This window comes from Vulpes vulpes, chromosome 10 (genome assembly GCF_048418805.1).
Source record: "Vulpes vulpes isolate BD-2025 chromosome 10, VulVul3, whole genome shotgun sequence".
In the NCBI taxonomy this organism is placed as follows: domain Eukaryota; kingdom Metazoa; phylum Chordata; class Mammalia; order Carnivora; family Canidae; genus Vulpes; species Vulpes vulpes.
This window is the reverse complement of record NC_132789.1, coordinates 22,390,737-22,400,084: the sequence shown is the minus strand read 5'-3', so window position 1 is coordinate 22,400,084 and position 9,348 is coordinate 22,390,737.

Sequence of the window (9,348 nt, the reverse complement as noted above, 5' to 3'; positions counted from 1 at the left end):
GCCTGGTACATAGTAGGTGTTCAATAGACCCTTGGTTGGCTGGAAGAGGGAAGCAAAAAGTGCCCAGAGTTCTGTCCGGCTGTGTTAGAAGAGGCATTTGGCCCCGCGTGGGTCCCACCCACATGGGACTTGCCTCAGCTGACATACACCAGCTGCCCCCCCTGTGCTCGCTCTGTTGCAGGGAAGAGTGGAGACCTCTGTACTTAAGGACTCACGATGCTCGGGGAGAAACCAGGCCCGGGTGGGAGGACTTGCACCTGACAAGAGTGCAAGAGTGTCCCAGCTGGAGGATACTTAAGATTGGGTGGAGCAGGAGGGCTGAGGGCTGAATCATGGACCTCTTCCTGGAGGAGGGGCCCTCTGAGCTGGGCCTGGGCAGGCTGCGGTTTATCACCTACTCTTGGGGCCCCAGGTTTATGAGATCAGCCCATTTCAAACCCCAGCGACCCAGCCAAATAGGTGTTCTTATCTTTATTTTATGACAGGGAAAACTGATGCTCAGACAGGTCAAGAACCGGCCCAGGACCTCACAGCATCAAACATATCTACTGGATTTTAAAGCTTGTCCTTCAAAAGAAAAAAAATGTGTATACAGTACTGTATGTGGTTAAGATTAAAATAGTAAAACATGTAACATACGCAGTATTCAGCAAGACAGTTAAGAGTCAGCTAATCATGTCGCAGGTAAGCTGTCCCTGTGGAGCGGCGCCGGGAAGAAGCAGGTGTGGGGCAGGGAATCGTTGCTTTGGCTATGAAGCATTTTAGTACCATTGGATTTTGTAAAGCCTATGCGCTTGCGTTCCTTTTACAGCAAATAAAAGATTAATTGAAAAAGGGACAACGGCCTATATAGTTCACTCTGCAAACCGTCTTTCAGGTCCCTGGGGGGAGGCAAGCCCACAGCAGCTGGCACCGCATGCCGGTCGTAGGGCTTACCCCAGCGGGGCGGCCCGTGAGCTGCAGAGTGGCTGCCACTGGAGATAGGGTGCTTATTTCTGCACATTGCAGGAAGTAGCCAGGTTGGGGCCCGGCATACGGGTGAGTGCTCCCTGAGGGCCCCCCAGCCCCAACTGTGGGCCCTCCGCCCCTGCATGTGGTGGGAGGCCCTGAGCACAGAGGCCTGGCCTCCCTGACTCTCCGTTCTGGTGGCCCAGCTCCTGGCCAGGCATGGTGACCTTCCCCCAAGGCTGGCTGACCAGGCACACCTGGGCCTGCCCTCCAGGGGCCCCCATTCGAGTTCAGGGTGACAGATGATTACCCAGATCAACTCCCCAAATGATGGATGGTGACCAATCCAGTCCTCTGAAGAAGCCTGCTTGGTGGCAGGGACAGCTTCACCAAGAAGTGGTGTTTGAGCTGAGCTCTGAGGGCTGGAAGGATGCTGGGGTGACTGCACAGTTGGGAGTGAGTGTGGGGATGTGGGGAAGCAGGGAGGAGTGAAGTAACAAGAAGGGGAGGTGGGGGAGGGAGGTGGGAATGTAGGGAGGACGAAGAAGGATAGAGGAAGGAAGGCCTGTGGGAGGTCATCTCAGGAGGACGGGGTGGAGCCCAGGGCAGCACCCCAGCCAGAAGCTCTGGGGGCCGGGGTCCCCTTTCTGGGCAAGCTGCAGCACCCCCAGGGGCGGGACAGGCCTTGGGAGAGGCACATAAACCAGCTAAGTCCCACGGAAAGGTTAACGAGGGCCCTGCTGTCTCTCAGTAAAGTCACTTCACACATTTACAATGTACCAGTCAAACCAATTAGCTGTGAAAGTGTTGTAGGGGCTGCATTTTATTGGATTCTGGTCAACTCAGAATTGGTTAAATAATGTCTGCAAGGAAACATGAAGGGACCGCACGTGGGGTGGGATGGGATGGGGGTGGCTCTGGGCAGTCCTGCATGACAGACAGGAATATGGGCGGACACGGGGCTGCAGGAGACGTCGCTAACATTGTGCCAGGAGGTCTCTGCCCAGAGACCTGGGAGTGTCCTGGTGATCTTTCTGCCCAAGGTGGGTTTCCATCACTGGAATCACCTGGGGAGCTTTTTGAAAAAATACAGGCCTGATGGCCCGGACCCACTCCAGGGCCCGCCCCAGATCAGTGGCATCCCTTAGAACACGGGAGCAGGGCATGGCTTCTTTTTCCAAGACCTTTCCCTGGGGTATTCTGATGTGTAGGTAGCAGGAAGGAAAGACCCTGTTCTATGCCACTGGGCTCAACTGGGGGTAGGTGGGATGTCGCCCTCCCAGGGGACATGTGGTGATGTCTGCAGACACTTTTGGTTGTTATAACTGGAGGGGGCAGCTACTGGACCCTAGTGGATAGAGGTCTGGGATGCTACTGGACATCCTATAATGTACAGGGCAGGCCCTACTACAAAGAGTCATCCAGCCCCAAATGTCAGTGGTGCCAGGTTAAGGAATCCTGTTCTAGTCTGTTAGACTGTCCATTTGACAGCCAAGCAAACTGAGGCCCAGACTGGCCGATGGGCACTGTCTGGGGTCATGCAGGGAGTGTTTGGTGTTGGACAAGCAGGACTCATGAACTTCTGTCCCTAGGCTGTGTGCCTGGCACTGTGCTAGGCTCTGTGGGTTTAGAGATCAGTCTGATTCCAGAGGCCAAGTTGATCCAGTTGAATTTTGGGGACACAGCTGAACCCAGGCTGGGGTTTTTCTGAGGGTCTGGGGACCGTATGACCTCACAAAGTTACTCCTTTCCCTGCTGAAACCCCCAGACAGATCCCACCTCTTAACAGATGGGTTCTCAGAAACCAAGAGATGGAGGTCTCAGCCCCACGCGACTGGTCTCGGATCACTGAGGGTCTGTCCGTTTGTCCATTCGTCCATCCCACGGCGGGAATCCTAGCTGTGTGCAGGGGCCAGGGGACCCAGCTAATTGCAGCTCAGGGAAGGCCAAGTGGAGATTAGCCCACAGCAAGGAGCAATGGGAGGCCAGCGTCTGGGGCCAGGATGGTACCTGATTAGTTAAATTGCCAGCACCTGCTTGCTTTTATTGCAAACATAAACACGGCCGCGCCGACAATCGCCAGCGAGCCTAATGCTTTCCGTATTTGTCACATCTGCAAGGTCCGGGGTCGGGCAGCAGGGAGGCCTAGGCCTGGGCAGTCCGGGGAGGCAGAGGGCCTTGGGTGAAAAGACGTTGCCTTGGACCCCGGGGGAGGGAATTTGCACTTGACCAGGCCTCCTCGGCGGCAGGCCCTGCACAAAGCCGTCTGGCCCTCAAAGCCTTCCTGTGAAATATTATTATTTTTCTTATCGAGACCTGGAACAGCGGAGCAATGCGCCCAAGTGACCCAGCCCAGGAGGTGCCCAGCGTGGAATTGGAATCCAGGTCTTTCTGCCTCCAAAGCCTCCACTCCTTTTTGCTACCTGGGTGGAGGGAGCTCCCAGGGGCTTCCTACGGAGATTTCTCAAACTGTGCATCGCAGTGTCAAGCGACTGGCTGGCGAGCGCACATGCGCTCAGGAAGGGAAAACACGGTTTCTGACACTCCGGACAATCTGCGAGGTGACCACAGGCTCCCTATCTCCTCCTCCTGGGCCTCGGTGTCTATGTCTGTAGGGTGGTCATCGGGTCCCCCCCTCCGCTCCCAAACCCCAGGAGAAAGAGGCCGGGAGGGTGGGGGGTTGGCCCTTGAATGTGTCCGAGGTCAAGTCCAGCACTGGCTGAACTCATCCACTGCAGCTCCTCGAAGGCCCATTAAATAGCATCACGCTGCCCTGTCACATGGGCACAAGCCGCAGCCCGGGGGACCCTGCCACGCGGGGCGGCATTCACTCTGGCCATCACCCGGCAATTGGCCCACAAGACAAACGGTCTAGGAAACCATTTCAAATTAACTCTGTCTCCATTACAGGCACTTTTATGAAGATAAACTATTTGCGGGATGTTTACAGGAGGGAGCCCTTCGGTGCCGCCAGAAGGTCAGAGGGAAAGTCAGCGGGCCCATGCGATTGTCATTCGAGAGCTGTGGCACTTCTCCTGCTTTCAGATCATTCAAATGTGTGTCTCTCCCCCTCGGTGACAGATGCTTCAAACCTGTGACACGCTTTGTCAGAATTTCATTTGTCGGAGCAGCTCTAGCCTTTTTCTCGGCAGATGTGGGTGATAGGGGACGCAGTGCATTTAAATCCCCTTCTGTGGTTTTTGGAAATGAAGGGGGTGGCGTGGGGCGGGGGCCGGGGGCGAGGGGTTTCTTCTCAAGCACCGCATTTCACCTCAAAGGGGAAAAAGCCAAAAATGTGCCCTAGAGCCCCGGAGAAGGGCAATTTTTTTTTTTCTTTTAGAGATATTTATTTATTTATTTATTTATTTATTTTATTTCATTCTATTTTTTTTTTTTTACTTACAAATTTATTTTTTATTGGTGTTCAATTTGCCAACATAGAGAATAACACCCAGTGCTCATCCCGTCAAGTGCCCACCTCGGTGCCCGTCACCCAGTCACCCCCACCCCCCGCCCGCCTCCCCTTCCACCACCCCAGTTCGTTTCCCAGAGTTAAGAGTCTTTCATGTTCTGTCTCAAGAAGGGCAAATCTATATTCATTCCCCCCATCATTCATTCGTTCATCCCCTTGTTTATTCGTTCAGTGGTTTATTCAATAATGTGTGTTGTCTCTTATTCATTCCCCTGAATTGCTTTGGATTTTCCCCTGAAAAACTTCTTGTGGGTTCTTATGTGTGTTAGAGCCTCAGTTTCTGCCGCTGGGAAATGGGATGATGAGAGTCCAGAGCCCTACTAGGACGAACTGGGGTCATTAGAATGAAGCGTTTGGTTTACTCCCTGGCCCCAGGGCAAACGCCCACAGGATGGGGCTGGTACTGTAGGGGCGGTGGTGGATGATACTCTGTCCTGCAGAGGTTAGGTCACTTGGTCACTTGGCCTGAGAGTGAGCCTTGGGGTGGGGTCTGGACCCAGAGCCTGCGTTCCTTCCCTCAGCCCTGCTCTTCTGCTAAATGTCAGCACATGTGTTGCCTGGGCCTGTGGATCCAGCTCTGGGCCACCAGCCTGTGGTTGAGTGGTGTGGGCTGAGCACAGATCCAAACTGATTCTTCTGTCCTCGCTTGGCCTTGTCTAGGGTGGGGCTGCCTTCTCTGGGAACCCCATCACCCAGTACGGGCCGCCAGTGGTGCTCATTGCCATCTTTTTCGACAGGCAACACCAGACAAAGACCCTCCTAGGCCTGAAGGACCATTGTTCTCTTCAACCTCAGGTAGGCCCTTCTCTTCTCTCTGGGCCTTGGCTTTCTCGTCTGCAGAATGGGCATGCAGGAGGTTTCTGAGCCCTCTTTGGGCTCTGAAACGATGTGGGGTTTTTTTTCAAAAGAGAGGATAAGTTCACTACCACTTAAGGACCCCCTTTTTGGAATACTCTGGGGGCCTTGGCCACACACACTTGACATTAACCAATGCTCAGAAACCCTCCCACCCCTACCTTTCTGCCCCAAAGAATCCACGGAGCCCTGAGTACTTGGGGGTCCCTATGCCTGCCTCTGAGGAGCTCTCAGTACCTGTAGGTTCCCCCCAGATCTCTTCTTTTCATCCCCCAAACTAGTCACTGGCCAATACCAAAGACGCTTCCTTCCTTCCTTTGGGTTTCTCCGAGGAAAGCAAATACCTCCATTTCTCCTGCACCAAACTCCTTCTCTTAGCCCAGGGTGCCCTATCAGGCTGGACCACCTCCCCTCTGCCGTGGGTAACATCACTCACATGATCTGGGCACAGGGTGAGGATACTCATGCATCCGGACAGGCCACAGGAAATACAGCGCAGGGCAGTGGGTGGGATGTGCCAGGCAGGCAGAGGGGGAGACGTTTTCCCCATTGGTTAGAAGGCGGGTTTCCCTCGGCTTTTCCAGAGCCTAGCTGTTCACTCAGAGAGAGCCCAGAAAGGTAGAGAATTCATAGGGTAGTCTTGGCAATGACAAGGTCAATGGCTAAAGGAAAGAAAAGAACATTCCAATCCGTACATTTAGGAGGCTGGGGAAGGGAAGGAGAGATCAAATTAGAGACTAAGAGTTCGGAGCCTGAGCAGGTCTCTGAGGCCCCCGGGAAAGGTTGTGGGATCCAGATGTGGCGGGGGGGAGGGGAACAGGGCAGGGGGGCGGGGGAGGCCTGTTCACAATTAGCCTTGATTTTGTGTGATGACGTTGAAATTGTGGGCAAACATGAAAGCAGAGTTGTGAGGACATGTCTGTCCGAGCAGCCCCGGGATTAATTCGACGTGAAGGACACAGGCTGAGGGCTGGCACCACATGGAAGCATTTTGTGTGGGTTTTGATGTCTTGCCAGCTGAAGGGGGCTCCGCCGCTCAGGCTGGAGGGGTCCCCCGCCCCCACCCCAGCCCCCGCGTGACTGGCTGACTCTGGACGAGAGGTTAAGTCGCGAGCACCAGAAGTTTCTGCCTCCCGCAGGATTGCCCTCTGGCCCACCCAGAACTGAAGCCAGCGCGGCGGGCGCGCACGTCCGCACAAAGCCAGGCGTCGGGGGCACCTTGCCAGCCCTGAAGGCAGTGGTGGGCGGGGGGTGCTGTGGCGGGGGAGAGCCTGCGAGCTATTTTCAATATTTCTGATATTACAGGGGCTGGGCTAACCCACATGCTGGGGCTTTGGAAGCCGACGGTTTTGTAATGGGGCTCTGCTGGAAGGGGCCTTGGTTGGGGATCTTGGAAGTTTGTGAGGACGCTTGGGGCCTAGAGGGCATGTGGGGAGCCCAGGCTTGCCTACCAAGGGCTCTGGCTCCGAAGGAGCCTCTGTTGAGCCAAATCCAGGAAGAAACATCACTTTAACATCTCCAGGCCATGGTAGATGTTGGAACTGGAGAGAGAGTTGTGGCTCCAGGGACAGTGCGAGGTGCTATCCTTTACTGGAGGAGGTGCCCTTGGGCAAAGGAGCCCACCTCCACCGAGGCTTAGTTTCTCCATCTGTAAAATGGGGGGAATATTCGGCCCTCCTTCGGAGGATAGTTGTGGGAATCGGATCCCCGGATGTTCATAAAATATTAGCATCTAATCAGTATCCAATAAACAGCTCTCACGCTTTCCAGCTTGATGGGAGACAGTAGAGCACTCTGATACAGCTGATATGATTATCAGTATTATCGTCGATGTTCCATTTGTTCGTATTCCTAAACAGTTTTGTCTAAGACACAGGGTGCTATAGAGCATGTCCATTACTGAAATCAGGACAAGGACCCCTTTCCGTCAACTGAGGCAGTGGCCCAGCTTTAGTCACCAGCCCTGCTGTTCATGGCCCCAGGGCCCCATCACATGCCGGTGGGCCGGCTGCCAGGCATCTAAAGCCGTCTGGCAGCCCAGAGCCCCACCGGTGGGAGTGGAAGAGCGTATTTCACGCAGTCCCGGTGACCTTTGGAGGTCCCTGGGGAGACAGGAAGGAAGGGGCTCTGTTTTGGTCGGGGAGGAGTCAAGGGAGACTCTTTGGGGGGGCAGGGAGGAGTTGATGAAATTTCAGGATGTATGGGGGTCAGCTTCCAGCCGGCTTGTCTACGTTAGAGAAAAGTGATCGCCACCCAAACACGCTTCTTAATGAAGCACAGCCTGTGCTTACAAGCCTTTCCCTTCCTGTCTTTTCCCTCTAGGAGGAAATTCTAAATCCTGAACACAAATGGCTACAGAATTATATTTACATTTATTTATATTTTCTATTCACACATATTTAGGGAGCTGGAAGCAGGGGGGGGGCAGGAGTCGGGAAGAGACAGGTTTATTCTAAATGGGAGGGTCAGACCCATGTGGTCAGAGCAAGTGAAGAGGGATGAATAGTGGCTGACTTTCCCTCATTTGGTGTTTGAACTTTCTTTTTTTTAAAGATTTTATTCATTTATTCATGAGAGACACTCAGAGAGAGGCAGAGACACAGGCAGAGGGAGAAGCAGGCTCCCTGCAAGGACCCTGATGTGGGACTCGATCCTATGACCCTGGGATCACACCCCAAGCCAAAGGCAGATGCTGAACCACCGAGCCACTCAGGCATCCCAGTGTTTGGGTTTCCAATCAACACAAAACCAAGTCTGCCCTTCTGAGTAGTAGAATTAAATTGCTCAAAGCAGTAATTATGACAAGATTTTCAAAGGAGATACAGGTGGGAAGAGAAGGATGGGAAGGTGAACGTCATATGGTTGTAGGTGAGGTTTGGTCCAGCCAGGCTGGGGCACAGAGTCCAGGCGTGAGGCCTATGGGGCTCATTGCCCAAGTCCAATGCTGAAGCATGCTTACTCCAGCTTTGCCGTGGAGGAAGAAGACCCAAGGGAGAAAACCAGCAAGGTCTGCACCCATGTGGGTAAATCAGAGAAGGGATGGGAAGCAACACAGTTCACCTATTTGCATACAGGATGAGGCCCTGATGCTTCCAAGAGGAACAGAAATGGGCAATCAGGTTGGTTTCCAGTTTGGAGCTCCTTGACCGTGGCCGCTGTGAGCATGCGTGTGCACATCTCCTGGAACACATGGGCCAGGATTCTTCTTGGGTTTATCTCTAGGAGCAGAATTGCTGGGTCAGGGGCTGAGTGCATCTTCCACTTGGGGCCACATTGTGGCAAAATCTTTCCCAGGCAGTACACAGGCAGTAGACCACACGATGTCCCAGGAGGGCCCGAACTGGACCACGGTAACAGCCACCGTACAGAGCTGCTGACAACACTTGCAAACATTCCTTACTCTGGTTAACTCTTTTAGCTCACGTGACATAAGCATGAATTATAACTCCATTAAAACAGCCAGGGATGAAGTGACTCAAGTTCACACAGCGTGCCAAGTTCAGGTCTGTGATCTTCCCAGTCATGATAAAATTCATTGCTTGTTTAGTTTTTCCTCTGGACCAGGCATGTCTTAAACATTTCCCATGTATTAACTCAGCTTAATCCTTATAATAATCCTATGGGGGTTGGTACTCATTCCTAGCTGTGGGACTGCAGGCAAGTTACAGCCACTCTCTGGGCCTCAATAGCCTCACCTGTAAAATGGGCCTAGAATCTCATTGAGGCCCAGCCCCACTCATTGTATTGATGGAGAAATAGAGGTATGGATGGAGCGGTTAAAGTAACTTGCCCAGGATCGCCCAGCCAGAGATAGCCAGTGCTGGGATTTGGACCCACGTGGCCCCCTTGCCATCTTGTCTGCCCAATTCTCCCTTCGAGGGGTATCCTACACTCCTGATGCACAACTTAAGGGGACCCTTCTTTTTCATTTTGCACTAGGCTTTGCAAATTAGGTAGCCAGAGAGCATCATGCAGCTTGGCTGGGCAGAAGGAGGCGCCAGCCCTCGCTGGGCCTGCACTAGGTGCCTGGTGGGCACTCAGAGCCTGGAGTCCAGTCCCCTGCCCTGCAGAGC